Source organism: Dendropsophus ebraccatus, chromosome 1 (genome assembly GCF_027789765.1).
Source record: "Dendropsophus ebraccatus isolate aDenEbr1 chromosome 1, aDenEbr1.pat, whole genome shotgun sequence".
Classification (NCBI taxonomy): Eukaryota; Metazoa; Chordata; class Amphibia; order Anura; family Hylidae; genus Dendropsophus; species Dendropsophus ebraccatus.
In genome coordinates, this window is record NC_091454.1 from 174,856,208 (window position 1) to 174,881,588 (window position 25,381).

At 41.8% G+C, this 25,381-nt stretch overlaps 1 protein-coding gene across 1 annotated transcript in view; it reads left to right on the forward strand.

Annotated features, from left to right (window-relative positions):
* Nucleotides 1-16,398: 16,398 nt before the first annotated feature.
* The window catches only part of SV2B (synaptic vesicle glycoprotein 2B), a 57,725-nt gene continuing 48,742 nt past the window's right edge, over nucleotides 16,399-25,381 (forward strand). Inside the window, exon 1 of the mRNA XM_069984895.1 lies at nucleotides 16,399-16,600. The gene's annotated coding sequence lies outside the window, so the exon portion shown is untranslated. The remainder of the gene's footprint in view (nucleotides 16,601-25,381) is intronic.

Consider the following 25,381-nt stretch of genomic DNA (forward strand, 5'->3'; position numbering starts at 1 on the left):
ACAGACTGCAGGGTATATGAAGGAATGAGCAGGACATATGTGGGCACAGTATAGCAGCACTCCCTGTCTGGGGAGAGAGGGGTTACAGCTATGGAGAGATTATCTCCCCAGTCCTGTCCCCTGATGCAAGCCCCAGCCTGAAGTGGATGCTATGATTGAGAAGGTAAGGGGGACTTCCTTGGTCAGAGTACAGTGCTGTGGACCCAGCTTTGCAGACCCTGCCCCTCCTGTACTCCCCCTCCCACCCAGTACACTGAGCTCTTAAACCAAAGCAATGCTCTTATACCAAGTTACAATTTTGAAAAACTATGAGCTCCTCTTACAAAACGCTCTCAATCCAAGTTACTCTTAAATCAAGGTACCACTGTATATGGTATAGACAAGTTTAGCATCTACTGTAGGAGAGATTTTCTTGGCATATGCAGTTAGTGTAAACCACAAACACTGCAGGAATAAGTGCACCTCCCTGATTTACCACTGTGTGACCGCTGCCATGCCAAGTCATGAGTACTTGATAAGACAAACAGCATTTCTGTGTTTTTCTGTATGCCTGATCAGCTATGGTGTGATGCACCTGAGGCCTTAGTCAGCCCTGGCACGCGGTCTGTGTTTATCTGCAGACATTGCCCGACTCCCTCTGCCATGACTGGCAACAGAGGAGAAGGAGGAGGATAATCACATTTTCTTATTTGCTTCTGTATTTTTGTGTTCACAATGAAACAAAGTGGATGCTATGCTGAATAATGTCATTAGGCTGAGTGCTGTTTGTTGATCTTCCATTTTTCAGGTCTTATTTGAAAAACCAATTATTTCAGGTTGAATTCATGGGAGAATTTCCATTAAAGATGAAATAATTTATTTCATATAGTGTGTATTGTCAGAAAGAAAAGATGCATGCTGCTTGTCTAGATTAGATTAGGATTTACATATTGAAATGTCACAGTTTCTTTACCCGAAGTACTGTACATACTTTGCGGTTACAATGAAACTTTTTACATATATTTTTTGGCAAAATCTGGAGTGGAATTTGGAAAGAGATATAGACTAAATGTGTTTCTTTTTCCATATCTAGTGTGATCGAGTTAAAGCGACTCTGTACTCACAATCTGACCCCCCCAAACCACTTGTACCTTCGGATAGCTGCTTTTAATCCAAGATCTGTCCTGGGGTCCGTTTGGCAGGGGATGCAGTTATTTTGCTAAAAAACAACTTTTAAACTGGCAGCCTTATGCCCAAAGCCGCGGCCTAGATTGTGTATGCATTAGGCTGGCACAACCTCTCTGTCCCTCCTCCCCGCCCTCCTCATCATTAGGAATGCTCCAGGCAGATTGCCTACTATTCCTCAGCTGTGTCAGCCCGGCACATGGGTTGGATCGTTAAGGACCTGTGCAAATGTTCAGCAAGGAGAAAATGTTCCAGTGGCATTCCTAATGATGAAGAGGGTGGGGAGGAGGGATGGAGGGGTGGTGCAAAGTTAGAGCACAGATATTCTAAGCCACGGCTGTAGGGCACGGGGCTGTAAGTTTAAAAGTTGCTTTTTAAGACAATAAACTGCATCACCTGCCAAACGGACCGCAGGACAGATCTTGGATTAAAAGCAGCTATATAAAGGTACAAGTGGTTTGGGGGGGTCAGATTGTGGGTACAGAGTCGCTTTAACCCATAGCTGCACCAGGACGTTATTTAACGTCCTCGTGCCGCTATGGGAGTTCAGAGGGGGGTCGCGCGGCGACCACCCTCTGAACTGCCGCGATCCCGGGTGCCGCGAGTAGCCCGGGCTCGCGGCTATTAGCGGGCACGGTCCGATCGCCGTGCCCGCTAATTAAGTACTTAGAAGCAGCTGTCAACTTTGACAGCTGCTTCTAAATACTTGCGGTTATACATCCCTGGTGGTCTAGTGGGGGGATCGCCCCCCTGCGGCGCGATTGCGGGGGGGCGATCCCTGCATCCATACCGGGCCGGGGTCTGCTCCGTAATGGCGCTGATCCCGGCTCGGCATTCTATTGCTTTTGGCTGCAGCAGCCAAAAGTAATAGAACACCGATCTCATGGATTCATGCAGTATAACTATACTGCATGGATCTCTATGAGAGATCAGAGTGCATATACTAGAAGCCCCCCAGGGGGGCTTCTAGTATATGTCTAAAGTAAAAGAAAAAAGTATTTTTAATAACACAAAACCCCCTCCCCTAATAAAAGTCTGAATCACCCCCCTTTCCCCATTTTATAAATAAAAATAAATAAATAAATTAATAAACAAACATGTTTGCTATCGCCGCGTGCGTAATCGCCCGAACTATTAATTAATCACATTCCTGATCTCACACGGTAAACGGCGTCAGCACAAAAAAATCCCAAAGTGCAAAATTGCGCATTTTTGGTCGCATCAAATCCAGAATAATTGTAATAAAAAGCGATCAAAAAGTCATATATGCGCAATCAAGGTACCGATAGAAAGATCACATCATGGCGCAAAAAATGACACCTCACACAGACCCATAGACCAAAGGATAAAAGCGCTATAAGCCCGGGAATGGAGCGATTTTAAGGAACGTATATTGGTTAACAACGGTTTGAATTTTATACAGGCCATCAGATACAATATAAGTTATACATGTTACATATCGTTTTAATCGTAACGACTTGAGGAACATGCATAACAAGTCAGTTTTACCCCAGGGCGAATGGCGTAAAAACACATTTCCCCCAAATAAAAGAAATGCGTTTTTTTTTTCAATTTCACCACACATATAATTTTTTTCTGGTTTCCCGGCACATTTTAGGCAAAAATTACATCTGCCTTAGCAAAGGACAATTAGTTGCGCAAAAAATAAGGGCTCATTTGGGTCTCTAGGTGGAAAAATGCAGGCGCTATGGCCTTATATACACGAGGAGGGAAAAACGAAAACGCAAAAATGAAAACTGGCTGTGTCCCCTAAGGGTTAAAGTAAGTCTATGATCTCGCGATACTCTACATATGGAGTTTCTTTATGAGCAATTCTCTAAATGTTAGTTAAAGCTGGAATTGCTTTTGGTTCTAATAATTTTTTAAATATTTTTTTTAAAGACTGAACCATTCAAATAAAAAAGCTAATGAAAACATTGAGAATGTCAACTTTATGGAGGAAAATTCAAGTGAATTTGTCAGCTGCAAGTCACGTTCCAAGCGGTTGACACTGTTAGATAGTTGTGAGCCCAAGGAAACATATTGGTACCCTTCATATATCTGTCTATACTTCTCCAGTTTGAGAAGTCAAAGAGGCTTTTCCAAATGCCTGAAATGCTGGAAGCTGGAATGCCTCTTTGACTTTACTTAGGGCTTAGCTTCCAGCTATCAAGGTATTGGTATGGGAGGGGAAACAGGGAGGTGTTTCAGGAGCTTGGGAAAGCCTCTTTGACTCTTTGCACTGAGGAAGTATAGACGGATATTTAAAAGGTACCATTTATCTACCTGCCCTAATAGCTATCTAACAGTGTCAGCAGAAATGGCACTAGAAATTAAGTGTTTTTCTATGTTCTGGAAGCCCAGACCGATATAGGAACTATTTATGGTACTATTTCCTAATAGCTACAGTATCTAACAGTGTCAGCAGTTTGAAACCTACCATATGGTGCTGGCAGATTACCTAACATATGGTGTTCTTTGGTGTGTGCAATATGTGTCCCATTATTTCTAATGGGAATTGTGTGAACTGTGGAGCACATTATTTTCACAGTGAATTTCAAATACACATGGAAAAGTGACATATTTGCACATATTCCACATAAGAAACAGGAGGGGAGGGCATGCACTGAGAGCATGCCTTATATTTTTACCATGTATTCCACAGCATATTTTACTAATGGAAAAAAACCTTTTGGGTATAGCCTTCAAGAGCCTCTTCCACCAAAAATATCCATAATGCTAGAGATACAGTACATGGTGGACATGTGAGCAAAAATTGCCATGTTGCATTACAAGTTGCCATATCCACGACCTGACAATAGAACTCAAACAATACACTGCAAGTAAAGAAAACCACAAAATATGTTTACTTTTAACTAATATTATACTAAAAAGTCTGAGAAAAGATAGGAAAAATACTACAGAAAGACTCCTATGTATAAAACCACCCTTAGGCTATGTTTACATGCAGTATTTTGGTCAGTATTTGTAGCCAAAATCAGGAGTGAAACTGGAAGAAAAACATTATAATGGAAAGATTTGTACAGTTTCTGTGTTCTCCACCCACTCCTGGCTTTGGTTGAAAAAATACTGACCAAAATACTTACAGAAAAACCTTTTCTGAAAATAACCTAACTCTGCCGTCACATGTAGCAGTTTTCTTGAAAAATGACACTACAATTTTTGTGCCACAACTAATGTCTCATCTACACATCAGTTTTTGTTCTGGGACCTCAGAAATCAGGATCAGTGATGTCTGGGAGAAGCCAGAGAGAAGGTTGGTGAATCCATGTCGTTCATTTAAAACTTACCCATTGACTTCTAATAGAGACTCTGTTCCAAATAAATGGACCGTATAAGCAGTGGCGGTCTTTGGCACCAAGCACCCCAAGCGATTGCTTGGGGCCCCCAACATCCAGGGGGGCCCCCACGCCCTGCTCTTGTGCTCAAGACCGCTGGACAGGGCCGCTGTCCCGCTCGCTGCTGCCATCTGAACTGTAACTATGAGCACTCGTAATGAGCGCTCATAGTTACATGCAGCAGCACTGACAGGGCGGGAGATATTGGCTCCCTTCCTGTCAGTCACTCTTGTGGCCGCAGGAAGGGTTTTCCCTGCGGTCACAAGTGGCAGCTTTGTCCTTGTGGTGCCGGCGCTCCAGTGACATCACTGGAGCATCGAAGCCAGGACAAGGGGAGTGCAGTCTCTTGTGATCGCAGGGAAAACCCTTCCTGCGGCCACAAGAGTGAAGAGAAGAGGAGACGCCCGGACCCAGGTGAGTATAAGTGTTTGTTTTATTGTGCTATATACTATATGGGAGGGGGAGCACACAGGGGTCTGTTTAACTGGGGGAGCGCACATCGGAGGTCTATATAAATGGGGGGGAGCACACAGGGGGGCTATAGACTACTGGGGCTTCACAGAGGGGTCTATATACTCCTGGGGGCAGCACACAGGGGGTCTATATACTACTTGGGGCAGCAGAATGGGGTCTATATACAACTTGGAGAGCACACAGGAGGTCTATATCCAAGTGGGGAGCACACAGGGGGGCTATATACTACTGGGGGAGCACACAGGGGGGCTATATACTACTGGGGGAGCACACAGGGGTCTATATACTACTGGTGGGGCACACAGTGGGTCTATATACTACTGGGGGAACATACAGGGGGTCTATATACTACTTGTGAGGCACACAGGTGGTCTATATATAACTGGGGGAGCACACAGGGGTCTTTATACTACTGGGGCAGCACACAAGGGGTCTATATAATACTGGTGGGGCACACAGGGGGTCTATATACTACTGGGGGAACCACACAGGGGGTTTATATACTACAGGAGGAGCACACAGGGGTCTATATCCAAGTGGGGGAGCACACAGGAGGTCTATATCCAAGTGGGGGAGCAGACAGGGGGGCTAAATACCCCTGAGGGAGCACACAGGGGGCCTGTATACTAGTGGGGGAGCACACAGAGGGTCTATATACAACTGGGGCAGCACACAGGAGGTCTATATACTTCTGGGGGAGCACACGGGGGGGGGGGCTATATATAACTGGGGGAACACACAGGGGTCTATATACTACTGGGGGAAGCAAACAAGGGGTATATACTACTGGAGGCAGGACACAAGGGGTATATACTATTGGAGGCAGCACACAAGGAGTATATATTACTGGCAGTAGCGCACAAGGGGTATATACTACTGGGGGCAACACACAGCGGTCTATTGTTTTGGAACGCGTGTCGAGTGGGGGGCCCCAGACATAACTTCGCTTGGGGCCCAAGAAATGCCAAGACCGCCCCTGCGTATAAGTGCATGTCCTTCTTCTTTGCGGAATAGATTGACAGATCCGTTTTCTAAACACATGTGTGGATGACCACATAGAAACTAATTGATTTATGGGCATAAAAAATGATGTGTGGATAAGTCCTAAGAGTAAATTCAAGAGAAATAGGAAGTAAAAAGGAAGGGCTTATACTTTGCTTCTTGCTGGATTTACTTCTGGCTTTGGCTCAGCCTTAGGCCTCCTTCACATACACTTTTTGGCTTAAAGGAGAACTCTATAATTCAAAATCTTGTTGCAGACAGGGGGTTGGGGGAACATAATAAAGAAGCTATGCTTACCTATCCCTGTGCCCCCAGAATCGCTGCATCACCGCCTCTGGACTCCCAATGGACTTCTCTAGCTCCCACTCCTGCAAGGTCTCAGCCCTGACACAGAAATACCCGCTCAGCCAGTCACTGACTGAGGTGGAGCAATGCTGCAGCCAGGGAAGCCAGGAGAAAATTTAGGCTGGTGTCCGTCAGAGAACTAGTTATGTGGCACTGTGGGGGGGGGGGGGGGGGGGCACAGGGTAAGAATAGTTTCTTTATTTTGTTCCCTCCACACCCTGCCTGTACTGGATTTTTAGTTGTGGCCAGAGTTACCCTTTAAAAAGCCTGTAAAATGAATATATATATATATATATATATATATATATATTTTTTTTTTTTTTTTTTTTTTTTTTTTATGTTACATATGTTTTTTTTTACTGATACATTTCTATACCTGTCATTTTTGGTGGCATTCTTTTCTGTGGCATACATACTGTATCATATAAATTATAGATCATTGATTTTTCTTAGAGTCACAAGATTCATAATGTGACAAAATATTAAAAGTGCAATAAAACATGCAACACACATTTGCTTGTATTTGCATTTTTTTCTCATGGCAGATACACCACTACTTATAGCACATTTTTAGGGCTATGTAGCTTTCATTTGGTCAGTTAGTGAAAGCCTAGGTCTTGTTCCATTTCTTAACTGTAGCTCACTCTTTTTCTAAGTCCAAAACATTGAAAATAGCCAACTGGTCACTTTTCTTTCCTCTCATTTGTGAGAAGACTGGAACTTAAAGGAGAAGTCCCACCAAATTTAAAAAAGGGAGGAAGGCAGAGGGGTGCAAGAAAATAATGAACAACCTAAACTCACTCATCCTTGTGCCTCTGTTGCACCTCTTCCAGGTCAGGCTGACGCCGGAAGTAATTTTTAGCTATAAATCGGGTACGTCAGCTCTTCCAGCTGCAACATCATGGCCTGGCTAAACGATTGCCTACTCAGCTACTCAGCGATTGGTGGTATCCCGCACCCAGTTACTGAATGGCTGAGTGGGCAGTCGCTCAGCTGAGCACTTGACTTTGCAGATGGAGCTGCAGATCACTGGCGGCTGTCAAGGGAAGCCAAGAGCGACGTTACCGGGCATGAGGATAGGTACATTTACTTTGATTATTATTTTCCCACACCCCCCTTCCCCACTTTCTGATTATTTTGAATTTGGTGGGACTTCTCCTTTAACCTGAGTGGCGAGCTGCCCAGGACCAGCCACTCTAGGTTATCCCATGTCACGTAAACCTAGGCCACACTCACTAGGCTAGGTAGGCACTGACTTAAAGGGGTTATCCAGCATTAGAATTTTTTTTTATATAATACTGCTATATTGGGAAACATTATTACCTCTCTGCGCTCCTCTGGTGTCCTGTTGCGACATCTCCCGTGTCCTTGCCACTTCCGAGACTGGGCGTTGTGCTATCCTGTATCCATCATTGATTGTCTGAGGAGGCTGTCACTCCCAAGATGAGTTTGTGGCAGAGGCTGAAGTCAGTGGGGGACACTGGAGATAATGCAGCAGGACAGTGAGGGAGCACGGAGGTAAGCATAAGATGTTATCATGTTTTCCAAAAGGGTAGGGTTGTATGAAAATGTATTTTCTAACACCAGATAACCCTTTTAGGTGTCCATAAACTTTATACTAAAGTCACTTTATATTAAAATCCACTGACAGCTAATGTCAGTCAAGGAATGCCCACATTTACCTGAACATTCAGATACAGACCCCATTCATTTGAATGACCCACTTTTGAGTTTGACACACACACACACACACACACACACACTTTTGAGTTCAAAGACAAAACTCATCTATGCTTGGGCAATAACCAGAAGATAGCCACTAGCTGACTACATTTTAGCTATTGAAGTGAACGGGCTGAGCCTGTACATTTAGGTATATATTCCATTTTGACAGGATGCTGACAAATACAAAGACTGTAAGGACAACACGTAAGTAGGACAAGCCTAATCCAAACCTGAAATAATTGTAGAAACTGCTACACTATTTCTATATATATTTGGGAATGACACAGAACAAAATGCTATAAAACGTTTCAATACTAAAGCCTATCTTATTTTCCCATGATAGCTGTGGATAATGTGACATTGCATGATGATGGGGTTATAGAAATAAGTTCAGAATTGTATTTTCCTGATAAGTAACAATGTATTTGATGTCCTTGGTTAAATGTATATAATAGTTGTAGAAGTAAAACTGTTGACACCTGCGCTTCTATCTGGCGTTAAGCCAAGTCTAATCTACTATCTGTCACTACGCTAGAATGGGGAGAACCTAGTGAATGGCTGGCTGAGCTGCCTGGTCGGAGACAGAAAACCTGTGTGATGGGTGATGATGATCACAGAGATCTGGATAAACACAAAGAAGAGGTAGTCTATATTTAGGTTGTGGCCAGGCTCCAGGGACTAATCCTCTTTCACTGAATTATCCATCCTACAGCTTATACTGTTGTTACTCCTCCCATCGCAGGAAGACGTTCAAGTGGACCAGCTGTTCAAATATTACAGAGGAAAAATGGGAAAAGCTTGTGAAGCCAAAGCCTGCTGTATTTTACTGTATTTGTTAAATACACTGTACTAAAAGGAATCAACCATCATTACACAAAGTCTTTATCATACCCCATGTGGACCAAATGCAACCCCAGTGACCTTAATAAGTAGTTGTGTTAACTTTTACAAGAGAAACAGACAAGCTGCTTTATTCTATATATAGGACGGTGCTCCTGAGGGTGGGGAGGATCATCACATCCGCACTGGGTCCAAGCAAATTTATCAGTAATGCCTCAGCCTTCTGTGGCCTCAATAGACTTTAGTGCCTTTTTTTCTACTCTGATGACGTGAGAATTATAATGGGAAATTGCATGAACAACAGTTTCCTACAATAGTGTTACTGAATAAAACATTGTGCTGTGAGGATGGTCCGTTTTAGGACCAACTGTGGGTGATTTGTTAACAGCAGGCTACAGAATGCAATGAATGACTAGTTATTACTCTACCAATCGGCCACTTGGCAAGCATGGTGGTCTAATCGTTTTTTATTGAGTTTGGGCTAGCCAATATCTGTCTGTACTATGAAATCCATTGCAGAGTATCTGCAAAGCTAAGGCAATGTGCACACAGACATATTTTGTGCCTGGTGCCAAGCCTGGGAACTTCTTTTGGCTTCAATAAGAGCTTCAGCATGTAACAGCATGGAAAGAAAAACAGATTTTTTGTTTTTGTGCAGTCCTTTGTTTTCCATTTCAAAGCTGACACTGTGTTATTATTACCATGTTTCCCTGAAAATAAGACATCCTCCTAAAATAAGACACCCCAACTAGCCTACCAATAAGCCTAAAATAAGGCATTCCCCAAAAATAAGGCACCCCCACCCTAAACTAAGGCCCCCCGAAAGTAAGGGTACTATTACACCAACCAATTTTTTGACAATTAACGATAAACGATCTCAAACGACCGCTATAGCAAACGACCCGAAATCATTTGCCAAATTACAATTTCTTTTTGGTCGTTTGATCGTTGTCTGCTATTACACAAAACGATTAACGTTTAAATCTGAAAGATCTAACGATTTTTCGAACGATAATTGTCCCTTGTAATACGAACGTTGGTGAGTATGTTGGGGGGGTTCCAGGGGGAGAGCTGGGGCAAGGCTGGGGCTATGGGGGGAGAGAAATAAGACATCCCCCGAAAATAGGACATATTTTTGGGATCAAAAAATAAATTTGAGGCATTGTCTTATTAATGGCAGTATGGACTTTTTTTGTGCCAAAAACCACACGGTTGTTAACTGTGTGAACATGCCCTAAATAAGCAAAGCTTGGTGCTACCCCCAATGCTCCCAATGTTTCTTATGTCTCATACACCCCTCTAATTGCCAATTCTCCTCCTCATGTCTGCTCTGCTGCATTTATCAAAAGGAGCATGTGGCAGATATAGAAATCTATGCCAGTTCAGAGCAGAATTTGCCTATGGGTGTAGCTGTAAATCATAATAAATCTTACGCAAAGAGAAAAAATTCCTCCACTTGCGCAATGTTGCTCCCCTTTATGGCTCTCTTGCTCAATGGAGCGCTAAGCACTGACTTTGATAAATCCCCCCCTTTGTGTTTTGTGGATGTTCCCATTGATATACTTATTGCTTACAGTGCACTGGTAGATGCAGGGCAGTACTAAGGAAGGGAATCTACTATGATAATCATATTGTTTAGAACTCCATCATAGATACTTGTCCCAACACATTTAAGTCATCATTGAGAAGTTTCCGATTTTCAGTACTCCATGAAGTTCATGCATAAAGAATTGCTTGCTTCTTATTGTTTCTTATTGAGTTAGTCACCAATTGCCCAAAGTGGCTTTCTCTAAAAGAGGCTCTGTAAAAAGTCATAAATAAATTTATGGAAAAACTTTTTGCTCTCAGCAGAAAATATCCCAGAGTTTATTTGAGATCTCCTCTCCTGTAAGCAAATCTCTGCAGGTAATGAGAACATTTGTGGATGAACGGCTTCCAGACGCTGTAAAATGACCACTGAGTTTGAGAAAATCCATTTAGATATTAAGTGTAAGTGATGAGATAATAGAATAGGCTTCAGATTGCTGCATGTCAAGAGGAAACATCTGTCAGTTGTGATATTATTTTCCAAGGGTGAAACAGATTCAAGAAGAAACCGGTGAATCCTGAGAGACAGATTTATATTGTTTGCTGCAGAAGATGTAATATGTAACATTTCATAATTGTCTCTCCTTGGTTGTTGCTCATTCCCTATGACCAGGATTTAATACTGAACAATCTATGACCATAAGCAACTGCAGGGCTTCCAGTGATTCAGCTTATATACTTTATAACTATATAAAGCAGCACAAAGAAGAAGTGACATTGGGAATAGGAAATGTTCACATTCTAGAACAAGGTGCCCAGTTAACAGTAAAATGCTAAAGTGTGATATTAGAATGCATGGACAGTCAAAAGTCAAGAAAGAGAAAAAGATTAAAGTACAACTCCGGCGGTAGGAAAAAAAAAATACTGACACATACAGATGGATTGCATCACATGGCTTCCAGCTTGCTTAGCCAATCAGAGCTGAGCAAGCTGGAAGCCATGTGATGCATTCCAGTAGCCTTTTCTCTCCCATTCATTACAGAGGGAGAAGTTGAAGAGGAGGAAGACCAGGTCCGCCCCCCGCTCGTGACGGCATCTAAACAAAGTGGCAGTGGGAGAAGAGGACAAGGTGGACAGTGAATGTGTAAGTATAGCTTCTTGTCACTTCCTTGGGTGTGTGTGTGTGTGGGGGGGGGGGGGGGGGGAGGGTTGATGGAACAGCTCTAGACAGCTGATTAACACACATTATTGTGTAATATGTATTAATTAAGGGTGGAAGGGGACGCCTGAGTTGTCTTTTAAAAACTCTAGAAGGTAATAGCTGCATAGCATATTTTGGGTTGCAGGTGTCAGGACAGGGAGGTACAGAAAGGACAAGACAGTTGGCCCTAGGTCTCAACCCACCCACTGTCCCTACCTACTTGCCTCAGTTGGCCCTAGGCAGCCATGGACAACCACGAAGGCGTTCCCTGTATATGTGGAACACAGAACAAGACAGACAGACATACACAATATGTGATAGTAAACAAGCCAAGTCAGAACCAAATGGGCAATGCAGTACAAAATCAGCAACCAAATCAGATAGTCAAAAGCCAGGCAGAAGGTCAGATAACAAGTCGAGCAATCAGAGGGAGTTAGGAAAGAAAATGCAGGAATAGACAAGAGGAAGCTGGGATCAGGGTATTAATCTAATAGCCAGCGCTGGGACTCTGCCTCAGCTTTGTTTTATGCTGAGCAAGAACCCGGTCCGGATCCTCATTGGACCAGCGCTCTGATCCTCCAGACTGCAGACAGGCAGAAAAACTAGTCAATGAAATAGACCACCCATACTTACCTGCCCACTGTGTCCTCTTGCCTCTTCCCAGCTGACCAGAGCCGCCGCTAAAGCTTCTACATCCGTCTCTGAAGTGGCAGGCAGCTTAGCCAATCACCGACCAAGATGGGACAATGCCACAGCCAGTGTTTGACTGAGCTGCCTGCCACTTCAGAAACTAGCTTCAGCGGCGGCTCTGGTCAGCTGGGAAGAGGCAGGAGGACACAGTGGGCAGGTAAGTATATATGTTATTTATTAAATTCTTTCATCAGCCACCAACCGTGCACCTCCTATTACATGGAGCAATGTGCAGTCTACGGACGAGGATTGTATGTTGTATGGTTTTAAGTTACAATTATCCATTCTTACAACTACAATAATCATACACGGAACACACATATTTTGCTTAAGAAATTTCAGTTTTATGACCTTGGTGAGATAAAGCAGAAAAGCAAAGTAAGATTTAGTATGTCGCCCTGTGATTGATTACCCATTAATTATACAGCACCTTGATCATTGATCATACTTGAATTGCCTTATTGATTCCATTAACACCATTTGTTCAGTGATTATACCAGCATAGCCCCGACATCACCAGAAGCAATGCTTCACTCTTCTTAGGTATGGACTTTTTATACAAGGGTTACATGGGGATTTTTTTACCATGTTCAAATCTAATATCTGTTAAAAATACTGCCATGCATTTTTACATTTGATTTGGTGCTTTAAAGTCAGCTAGAACATCATTTATTACTTTCTACTCCCATACACTCCTCATTCCCCTGCCAGACGTAACAATAACTTTAGATAATACTGCTTGGGTTCATAAAAAGGACAAATATAGTAGGCTCAATATATATATATATATATATATATATATATATATATATATATATATATATATTATGAATATATATATAATATATATATATATATATATATATATATATATATAAAAATATATATATATATATATATATATATATATATATATATATATATCTATCTCAAGTTTCAGTGATCTAATGACAAACATATAGAAGGAAAACCCACTGTCTTGCTTTCAATTACTCTAGCCTACGCTGACTACACTATGTAGTGTTTCATATTGCCAGTGACACAGTAATCATTATATTTCCAAAATTACACCCTGCTTAAGATAACTGTAGTGTTTTACTTATGGGGATATACTGTATATATGTGTTTGTGTGCATTAAGGCTGAAGGTTTATTATGGTAGAAAAAAAATAAAACAAAGTAAATAAGTGTGAGCTATGAGTTTTGGTTTTTTTTCAATACTAATTTTACTTTGTAAGAATTCTCCTAATTTTTCCGCTAAATATACTGTAAGGCTATATTCACACAACGTGAACATCCGGCCGTTCCGTGACCCCGGCCGGGTCACGGAACGGCCGCTGTCTGCCCGGATCATCCCGGCCGGATGGTCTGTCCGGCTGCAGAGCCTAAGGCTATGTTCACACTACGTAAAACTGCGGCCGTTGTTGCCGATTGCAACAACGGCCTTAGTTTCAATGGATGCCGCATCAGAGCTCTGCGGCCGGACAGATCATCCGGCCGGTACTTAAGTACAGGCCGGGATGATCCGTCCGGGGTCACGGAACGGCCGATCTCATACGTAGTGTGAACATAGCCTAAAACTGAATAAATATATATATTTGTGAGTTGGAATTGGAAAAAATGTTAGAAAATATGTGTTTTCAAATATCGGGTTGGTTTCGTGTTTAAGTTGGTTGCCGCATGGACAACTGACATGTCATCTATATTAAGTATGTTTAAAACGATAGACAACTTCTATAACTTTTGTTTTATTTCACTACTAATTTGTTTAAAATTGCTCTGTTCTTATCCTTATAATATTTTTCTTTTTATAGGCCTATTTAAAGGCCAATATTTTGCATCATCATCTGTATTTTCTTTTATTGGTACCAACTTTTTGATAACTTTTTATTCATTTTTTTCTGGGATGTGATGTGACCAAAAATCAGCATTTCTGCACTTTAGTGATCTTTTGTGCTTACACTGTATATTGTGCATAATCAGGAGTGAATAGTTCAGGCGATTCTGCATGCGACAATACCAAATATATTTACAATTTTTTTGTTAATGTTTTTTATTTTAAAAATAGGAACAGGGAGTGAAAGAGAACAATGCGGTACCTACGTATTGCATTTATCCATTATGTCTGCACTTGATTGTCACAGACTGCTAAAGGCAGCCTATAGCAATTGTCAACCAAAGGCAGCATCCATGGCCTAGCAGAGGCCTCGGGCTGCCTGCACAACCAATCTGGCTTCAGGACCACCAAGGTATTTATAACCATTAAATGCCACCATCAGAACTAACTACGACATTGAATCAGATTAATTAGCTGGCAACAGAGATCGCTGTATAGAGAGGGCTTGAGTCCTGAGCCCTCGCTATACCTCCTTAGCGAAACCATGATGGATATACCCATCATAAGTCGTTAAGGCGTTAAAGCCCAGTCTGTTTTTAAAGGATGTGGTATTAATCTTAAGCTGGCAAAACACTTTAGACTAAAATCATCCGTACCCTCAATGGAAAATGTATTTCTGCATGTTGACTTTTTGGTTCTCATGAAGATATGTTATTGTGTGTGGCATTGGCTTTCTTCCTTCTCCCTGTTCATGCTCAGCTGGATGATTATTTCTATCAGGAGTAGAGATGATCGAACAGCGGAAAATCTTAAAACTCAAATCTTGTTGAACATTCTGCATTTGATTCCCGATGCCTTCCTGGTCTGTGGGGAAGGAGGAGACAGTCCGGGTACTGCCTGGGTACTGCCTATTACCTAGGCTGAATCCCAGAATTCCAGGCGGTACCTCCTTGTCTCCTCCTTCCCCACGGACCGGGAAGGCATCGGTAATCAAATGCGGAAGGTTCAACAATGGTTCGAGCTCTATAAAACCTAAGATTTTCCGCTGTTTGATCATCTCTAATCAGGAGATTTGGCTGTTGGCCAGAAAAGCATGTGGATGACCGCTATTGCAGAGAGGACTTGTGGTCAGTCTCAAAAAACAAAGTTTGTAATAACTTTGGAGTCTCAGGTATTCTAACTCAAACTCTATTTTTATTTTGTATTTCAATCCCCCCCCCCCCCACACACACAAATGGTTTCAAAGATATCAGGATTTTATTATTTGGTTCATTATCTGCACTTTCTGAAATTGAGGCTGGGGGGGGGGAGGAGAAGTAGATCTGTGGAAATGAATAAATGAATCAAACTGGGGGAAGGGTGTGTGTGTGTGTGTGTGTGTGTGTGTATTAGACCTAGTGGATGTAAATCGAGCTTATGCCCTTTTTTAAATAAAGTTCACACCCACCTGACTATTTAGGGGAAACATTAAAATCTTGGGAACAGGGGGTTATAGTGTTGAAATCAGGGAATCACAGGTTCTATTAAAATCTCCAGCCAGCTTTAGTCCCCCAGCCTAGTCCCCGGTGTAATGATATCCCCTCCCCTTAGTGACAGGCCTCCATTAGAATCAAATCTGGCCGCATCACCCAGGGGAGGGATATCATTACACTAGGGGTGCTGCTTTAGGATTAGCATTCTGGCATCGCACCTTGCATGAGCACACATATCCTATTGGATGCAAAGTATGACACATGTATAATTGTGTTAAGTCTAAGCATTTATGAATATGGAAGGAAAGTCCAACCATCATCTTATGTCTACAGCTGCTTTCCTGTTACAGATGATAACAAGAACATATTGGCTCAGATGACTTACATCTCTAACATTAGCTGTCTGGACAATGTAGATATTGATTTTACCCAATTACTCAGCCAAGGTTCTTATTCTAAAGCCTTTTTCTGTCAAGTGATTGTACATACTCCTTACCTGAGATTATTGCTGGACTATACAATCTACGAGAGAGTAAATTAGAATAAATGTTTTCCAACTGCAATTGTTAATTTTCCCATTAACTTCCATGTCCGTGTTCTGCTCAGTGTACTGTGCATTATCGCTTCTCTCTTTAACTTAAAAGTCATCACATCTGTCATGTTAGCAATCCTCCTCCCCCTCCCTCCATCTGCTCCTCCAGTCCCTGCCTCCCCTGAGCCTCACTGCTTGTTTTTAGTGTGTGTGCAATACAGGCTGATGGTCTCTTCCATTGCTCGTATCCCGGTGATGCCTGGATATACTATTACACTGGGATGATCGGCTTGGTTCTCAAGAGCTGTACACTTAATCTTATGCTTGTGATTTGCCCGGGGCACGGCAGCCTCTAAAGGACCTCTCTCTATGGCACCTCAACAATAAAAAGGTGGATTCCCAGGACTGTGGAATTCATTATTCTTTCGATCCGGTAGGAATCACCTCCTCTCTCTATCTTTTTTTTTTTATCTATTCATTCAGGTAATTGTGCTATACATCCTCGGCCTGGCTCAGTAAGCACCCTGGGCTGTGCCTGCTAGTTCTCAGATTTGTATCTATAGGTCATACATTGGTCTTTTATGAGTTGTTGTCATAAAAACTGTATTATGCAAGAAGTATTTGATGCTGAGAGTAATAATTTATGTATTTCTTATAGCCTTAGCATACAGTATATCTCATCATATTGGTACAGCTATTCCATCATATTGGGAACCGGATTTCTTAATATAACCCATTACGTCTTAATGTTGTTACTTTTAAAAATTAGGTCAGTAGTATGAAATATTAATAGCAATTCTCTTTTGCAGTGTGTGGGATGTAGGACTACTGTATGTCTAGGAGAAAGACACATAGTGGATTCGCTCCTTAGGTCCTGGGTGTTGGGGGGGCTATAGTCTATGTATCTGGATCACAAGAACACAAGTCAGGTAGTATGATATGTTTTCATCAATGCCCAAAGCCTAGCTCCATCCTATAATTATATGTACACCTCCTGCCTTGGTAGATGGTCCCCCGCCCTCTCCTGTGCCAGTAACTACAATATCCAAGGCACACAATATCATATAGATTGGATCTCAGTATATTAAGATTACCTGGCATTCACTTATCTGGAAGATGCTGCCTGTACATAATCTGATGCCGTCTGACTGTATTCACTGACTAGACCGATGACAATTACTTCCTTTGATTTGCCTTTGTGGATTAAATATTAACCCCTTTCACAGCAGGTTCTCTACTTATTGTTCAGTAATTTCATCCATTGACATAGGCGTGACAAATGCATGATAGTTCTCATTTATACTTAGAAAGCATTAGGACCTTGCAGGTAATTGGTGGCATATTAGCACTGCTTTACCTGTGACCTGATGAGATGTGTAACTTCAACATATTAGTCTTGCTAATAAAATAAAAGCAATACTATTATGTACTGAATTTGTGTGGTAAGGCAATAGCAGAGACGATAATGGAAAACTTTAGTTTGAATGTATTCACCTTACCGTATATTGTGATAGAACTCTTATCAGTTGGAATAACATAGTAATGTACATAGTGGCATATCAAAGTAATGGCAAGACTGTATTGGTGTGGATGGGTGTGTGTGGAGGGAGGGAGGAGCCTTAGCAGTATCTTGACTTCTGCTATTTCTCTGAACGACCACCCCCCTCCCCCAACTGGCTTAATTTTTTCTGCCAAAATTGTCTTTGGCTGAAGCAGCTTTAAATCTAGAAGATGTTGTCTCTGAGATATATAAGCCATCTCTGCATTGTGTTGATACAAAGGTCATAAATATAGTCTGCAATTATAACAAGACACCTAGGAACATAAAAGACCTAATAAATCATAGTATCAGTACACAGTCACTAGTGGCTGACTGTCTCAGGCCAGGATGCATGCAGTTTTTGCCACGGTTTATGGTGCAGTTTTTGCTCCCAGTCTAGCATTGAATGGTTTTGCTATCTGCCATTACATTCTGAACATTGGAGGTCTAATATCAGTGATTAGAGATGAGCGAACCGGGTTCGGGTTCGAGTCGATCCGAACCCGAACGTTCAGTATTTGATTAGTGGCGGCTGCTGAACTTGGATAAAGCTCTAAGGTTGTCTGGAAAACATGGATACAGCCAATGACTATATCCATGTTTTCTACATAGCCTTAGGGCTTTATCCAACTTCAGCAGCCATCGCTAATCAAATGCCAAAAGTTCGGGTTCGCATGGACTCGAGCATGCTCCAGGTTCGCTCATCTCTATCAGTGATCCCTGCCAATCCAGAGTTTTCTCCTGCTTAGCACTTTCCTAGCCATCCAATTGAATAGGGGCTGTGGGAAACCATGAGCATTGCTGTGCAAGAAAAAAACTGGATAAAGTTGCAGTACTTAAAGGGAATGTGTCAGCTAAATATTATTTTACTAGTTAGAGTCACATGCAAAAGAAAATGTTTTTTTTTAATTCTAATCTGTTTCCTCACTGTAGTTTTTATTTTATTTTTACATAGTTGCATAGTTAATACAGTTCTTAACAGCATTTAGAGACATGTTTTACAGCAAAACTCATAGACAAGTCCCCTTGAAATGAATGTGAAACATTACTGAGTATACTCTGTGACCTATGAAGAGGCCATTCCACAAGGAGCTACTATTGTCTCCTTTATCTACTGGTGTCACATATCCCTGCAATGCTGTACAGATCACCTTAAAGCAGCCTCCTCTTATCACCACAGACACAACAGGAAGTCTCAGCTTAGTTTTAGCCCCTGTGGTAAGAATGGAAACTGCAATATAATATAGAGAAAAATGGAAAATTAGAAAAAATGTCACCAAAAGAAAGTCCAGCTCACCGCAGTTGCCACTCCATTAACCCCCCGGTGCAATGACAGTTCAGTGTTCACTACGTCCAAGAACAGGATAAAGTAAGCCAGCAGTCTAGGGAACTTCCCTGGACTGCTGGTGTACTTTATCCTATGCTGAGAAGGAAGGTCATCTTCTTACCTTTAGCCTCAGTGCCTAAATCATCATTTTATTATTATATAAATTAGGTTGTTTGGTGCACTGGAGGCGGTACACTGCCGCCTCAATAATATAGGGGCGGCACTTTACAGTAGCATCACTACAGCCGCTATGAGGAGAGGATGGCCAGTGGACCGCATCAATAAAATTGACCCGGGCCCACTATACATTCCAATATTGCTTGTTCATTTTAAGGCCTCCACACATGTTAGGCCTTATCCACACATCAGTTTTTCTTTGTTTGTGTATCAGGATTATTTATGTCCGAACACGAACATAAAAAAAATATTGTGATCGGTTCGTGTTCGCCAGCATTGACAAACAAATAACCAACATACAGTAAAAGTGTACGTTTCAGAGTACGCACATGCATACAGATTATCGGACGCGGAGTGTTAATTACACCGTTGCGTCCGCATTTCCTTTGCATTTATTTGCATACAGATTGTGTATGGATTGCGTATGCTTTAGTCTAGAGTTCCGCACATGCATACAAAATATCAGGCGCAAAGCAAAAATAAAGCAGTGGGGTACGTTTCGCAAGTTTAAATATGTTCAAAAATAATCATTATAACCATTGTGATCATTGAACAAATTGTTCGTGATCTGCGAACACAAACAATTAGCATCATGTTCGTACGAACATATGAACATTTATGAACATGTTCGCTTATCACTAGTCAGGATCTTCATTTACAGACAGAAAAAAAGGGCCCATTGATTGCAATGTGGTCATCCGCATATCCATTTTGAAAATGGATCAAATTTTGGTCACTGATGTTTGACAAAACAGTAGGATCTGAACTTATATGGTCCATTTTTGCATAACAGAGGCTCCAATAGAAGTCAACGGGTCCATTATAGACGGCATCATCCCTGTGCCATCTGTTTTTAACTGAAGCATCCCCTGGCAACCTCTAGGCAGGCTCCAACCTGTGGCCATTTAGTACCTTCCTATCCATTCTTTCAGATCCACAGAAACTGAAGCAAAATGGATTCATCACTGATGCCAGGACATCACTGATCCTGATTTCTGAGGTCCCAGAAGAAAAACTGATGTGTGAATAAGGCCTTGTGATGTCAGTGATGTCAGGAGAGAGGAGGATTGGACATGCTTTTATAATGCATGAAAGTATAGCCAAGCCAGTATGGGGTGAACAAGTGAGAATATTTGTCTGCCAGCTATTAAAGGTATATGGGCACATAAAGGCCCGGGACATGGCAAGTATCTTTTTGTTTTGTTATTGCAGTATTCAAAGAGCTATTATTTTTATTCTTCTATTTATGTAGCCATAAGATGGCTTGCTTTTTTCCAATGCCATAGTTTGTGGATATATATTATTATTTTGTGATTTTTTTTTTTTTTTTGAGTGGGGTATAGTATAAATGGCCTTTATCCTACAGGTCATGTGATGTTGATACCAAATATGTATTTAATAGTACCTTTTCCACATAAAAGAATACTACTACAAATTTTTTAAAAAAGTCACTACATTTCAAGAACCATAACCTCAATGTCGCTGAATAGAGGCTTTAGCAGGATGTGTTGTAGTCTTTATTAACACTATTGTTCAGTGCATTTAATGTATTGATTGACTTTCATCACATTTTCTTTAGGTGTACAATATGAAACAATAGTCAGTCAATGCACAGTTGTCATCAGCTTACAATATTTTCAACATATGGTCTCTTTCAGGACCATTGTAACTTGAAACCATACTCATCATACAATGCTACAGACAATCTCGATCTGCGAAATGTGCCATTGGCTGGAAGATACAACCAGAGTGTACATTTCAGTGGTAAAATACCTGTATCATTGAAGTGCATCCATTGATTGGCTGTCCAGTAGCGTCTCTGTGCAGTACAGTACAGTGCAGAACTACATGTCCTATATAGCCCTTTACCTATGCCAGGATGAGCAGCTACTTTGGATATTGCATGGGGGCAGCTCTATTTCATTTTTCTGGGACCCTAGGTGAAGACCTGAAAAGGCTCCTGCTCCCCTGGTGCTCCGATGCAGCCTCCCTCGCTCCCCCAGTGTCCCCCACAGTGCAGATCCACAACAAACCCATGGCGATTTTTAATACATGTGGATTTAGCTTGCAAATTGTTGTGCGGACTCAGGGTGTTTTTACACGGGCCAATGAAGGCCCGATAATAACTGTAAATGAGCGCCAATCTGCTAGATCGACGCTCGTTTACTAAGCCTATTACACAACCCGATGTATGCGTACCACTGCTCCATTCTTTGGCTATGGAGCTGGCAAAGGGAGCCAAATGTTGTGACTCATGATCATGTGGGTAGATGATAAGTAACTTTTAATATAAAATACCTATTTAAAGTGACACTGTCACCTCCGTTTTGCATTCTGACATCTCTACACAGGTGTAAAGGGTAAATTTAGCGGTTTTCATACCTTATTTTATATCATATGTCATGGTGCTTGTTCAAGTAAAAAGTAATCTTTTACCAACTGCATTAGCGCCACTTAGCCCCGCCCATAACGCAACAGTTGGCCCCGCCCCCTCGCCGGCCATTGGAACAGGCTGCCCGAAAGGTCTAGATCCCACCCCCTTTACGTTGGCCAACCAATGGGTGTCAAGGGTGTGGGGCCAACGGTGCTAAGTGGCGCTAATGCCGCAAGGCCACTCCCACTTAATACATTCTGCAGTTGATAAATGGACACTTTTTACTTGAACAGACACTATGACGTATGATATGAAATAACTTATGAAAAACGCTAAGTTTACTCTTTACACCTGTGTAGAGATGTCAGAATGCACAAAGGGGGTGACAGTGTCGCTGTAAGTAAATATAGTTAAATGTGAAAGTTGTAGAAATAAACGATAGAAAAAAAAATTACACAGCAAGCCACAAAAGTATAAAAACACAAAAACAAATTATTAAAATTTGCAAAAAATATAAATCATATATTAGAATTATATACCTCCACACACATCTTGACCTGTAGCAGCTAAGATGTCTTCCAAGCACAGGCAGCATGATACAGTAATATTAGTGGACCTGTGTTAGTAAGCATTAAAGGGAACCATTCACCCCGTGGCCCCCGGCAGAAACTGACATACAGTGACATAAAGATCAATACACTTACCACATCGCTCCCGGTCCCGTCCCGGATCCCGTTGTTGACACAGTGAAATCGCCGATTCTTCTTCTCGCGCCCATTATGGTAATGAGCGCCGCTGGGTCCAAAGTCCAGCCTTCTCCCCGCCTCCGACACTTGATTGACGCCGGGTCTTCTTCCTCCTCGTCTTCTTTCTTCTCGCTGGATCCCGCGCAAGCGCCGTGACAGTTGTTTTCGGCGCATGCGCAGTTCACAATTAAAGCCGCTACGCAGCTTCACTGTTCACTGCGCATGCGCCGATTGTCTCGAACATGTATCCTGTTTACCGCGCAGGCGCAGAAAAGGTGACGAGACCATCGCAACGCCGCCTGCGCGGGAATTCGTCAGAAGACTGAAGACGTCAATCAAGTTCCAGGAGGCCTGGATGGGCTGCGACGAGAAGAGGACCTCATGAATAAGTTGGACTTGTTACCAATGTCCTAGCAGCCCTTGCTTAACTTTATACATTACCTGTCCAGGCTGCAGGGCTCCTCTCGCAGTCTTCTCCCCGGGTCCTACACGCTCCAGCTGAGCTGACAGGCCGCTTAGCCAATCACTAGCCGCGGCGGTCCTGGCCAGTGATTGGCTGAGCAGCCTGTCAGCTCAGACAGGCCGCTCTGAAGCTGGAGCGTGCGGAACCCAGGGAGAAGACCGCAAGAGGAGTCCTTCAGCCTGGATAGGTAATGTATATCGCCAGCCGCCGGCCGCGCACTGCTATTACACGTAGCAATGCGTGTTCGGCGCCCGACAATTATAGGTTCAAACCTATATGAACGATCAGCCGATGATCGTTGTCATCAGCTAATTGTTGTATTTATGACATGGAGCAATAATTGGCTGAATCGGGCCGATTCGGCCGATTATTGTTCCGTGTAATAGTACCCTCACTGTAGATTTTACTCCATCACATTGCAATGTTAAAATCTGTGATGAACACACCCAGAATTTCTTTACCCTAAAAAAGCATTGTGAGGACAAGGTATGTTAACAGCAGAAATTATCCATTTGCCATGAAGTACCAGAAAAAAAAATAACTTAGAAAAAATACTGTGTGAGAACATAGCCTATAAGTTTATAGACTATGTTCTCACATAGTATTTTTGCTCAGCCTTTGGTCAGTCTTTTTTTTCAACCAAAACCAGGAGTAGATTGAAAACACAGAAGCTTGGCAAATGTTTTCATTATAACTTTGATTTGGTTGAAAAAAGACTGACGGAAACACTATGTGAGAACATAGCCATATGGTGGTGTACCTATAGGATTCAATAGGCCAAATGTAGTCTACTCATGTCTATGTTTTTTTGCTGGTATTTCAATGTATGGATGCTACATATGGAAGATTGTGGATGTGATCACCGAACCTTTAATCTTATATCTGCTGCTCTAGTTGTAGCTTTAAGATTTTATTCCTTGATATCTGTGCGGCTCATTGTGAAGTCAACTCTCACTGATGGATGCTTCACATATCTTACATTATGCAACAACTGTGAAAAACTCAGGGTCAGAATACAGATGAGGATGCTGATTAAAACTAGAAAACACCCAGGAATAGATTACACTGTGTAATCTGTTATTTTTTTCTGTTATATTTTGTCAGCTTGTCTTTTAGTTCACATACATTATTATCTCATCTGGCACGGAATCTTAGTGTTGGTCATGGTACCCCAACTGTATTAGGGGCAGGGTCATTTCAGGTGTTAGTCTAGTTGTCTTCTTATGACAACGCCTTTTAGATTAAAACTAACAAGTTAAAAATTAAAAACCATTCACTCAAACAAATGGCCAACAATGTAATATATAACCAATCGCCAATAGGAGTTACCCTTTATCATGGCTTAGTGTTCTTACTAATTGATAGGGATCTGGAGCATAACTGTTTTTGACTACCTGACCAATTTGGGAGGGGTGTCAACCAGGATGAGGGGGGCAGGGTTTCCTTATATTAGAGGTTGGACCAGCATCTATGGCACCTTTCTTGCATATCCTATAGATAAGCCACAAATATCCAAATGCCCTTTAACTATTTACTTTAATGAATATTATCACTAGACGACTAGTTATAAAATCTACATAATTAGTCACACAACTGCAATCTATGCACAGGCAAGATGCTTCAAGTAGTTATAAAAAAAATGCACCTGTATCTGCTCATCATGACTCATGTTCTGGCATAAAACACACCATTAAGACTCTCGATAGAACTTATAGGTGAGAATGGATTGGAAAGTGGTGAGAGAAACCTATTTATACAGCCTCAAGGATGTAGCTAACACAAAAAAAGCACTCAACAAAATCATAAAAAGCTTTGTGACTAATTATTTTGTGTATGATAATGGTAACCATGATCAAATGTTCCTGTGCACAGCCTATTCTGGCGCCTCCTCTGTGCTTATTCTTCTAACCAAGTGGACTTGGGTTTTCTGCTTGGGGAATATTTGCTGATGTTGCATCCTATGGTCCTTATGGTCTTATGGTTCAAATCTGTGTAATGTTGATCACATTTAAGTGATTATCTGCTTGTAAAAAAAACAGCTCAAAAAACGATCAGGCGATGAGCAAGAAATCGATAGTCGTGGTCTTTCAACATGTTATTGTCGCTGGACACTGATAATTTGCAGATCGCTTCGTATAAACAGTCTTTCGTAGATTCAGTCTGCTGTTCTTAAAGCAATCATAAAAACGATTTTTTTGGAACAATATATGTCTTCTAGAACCTGGAGCATTCTCGAGTCCATCCGAACCCGAACTTTCGGCAGTTGATTAGCGGTGGCTGCTGAAGTTGGATAAAGCCCTAAGGCTATGTGGAAATCATGGATATAGTCATTGGCTGTATCCATGTTTTCCAGACAACCTTAGAGCTTTATCCAAGTTCAGCAGCCCCAGCTAATCAAATACCGAACGTTCGGGTTCGGATCGACTCGAACCCGAACCCGGTTTGCTCATCTCTAATCTCTTTATTAAAAATGTTAAACGACCAATTGTAAGATTTATTGCTCCATGTAAAATGCGATATCAATGCTAACTATGGGATTTAGCTTTAGTTCTAATATTGATTTATTCTGTCCTTAGTTGTGGACTGG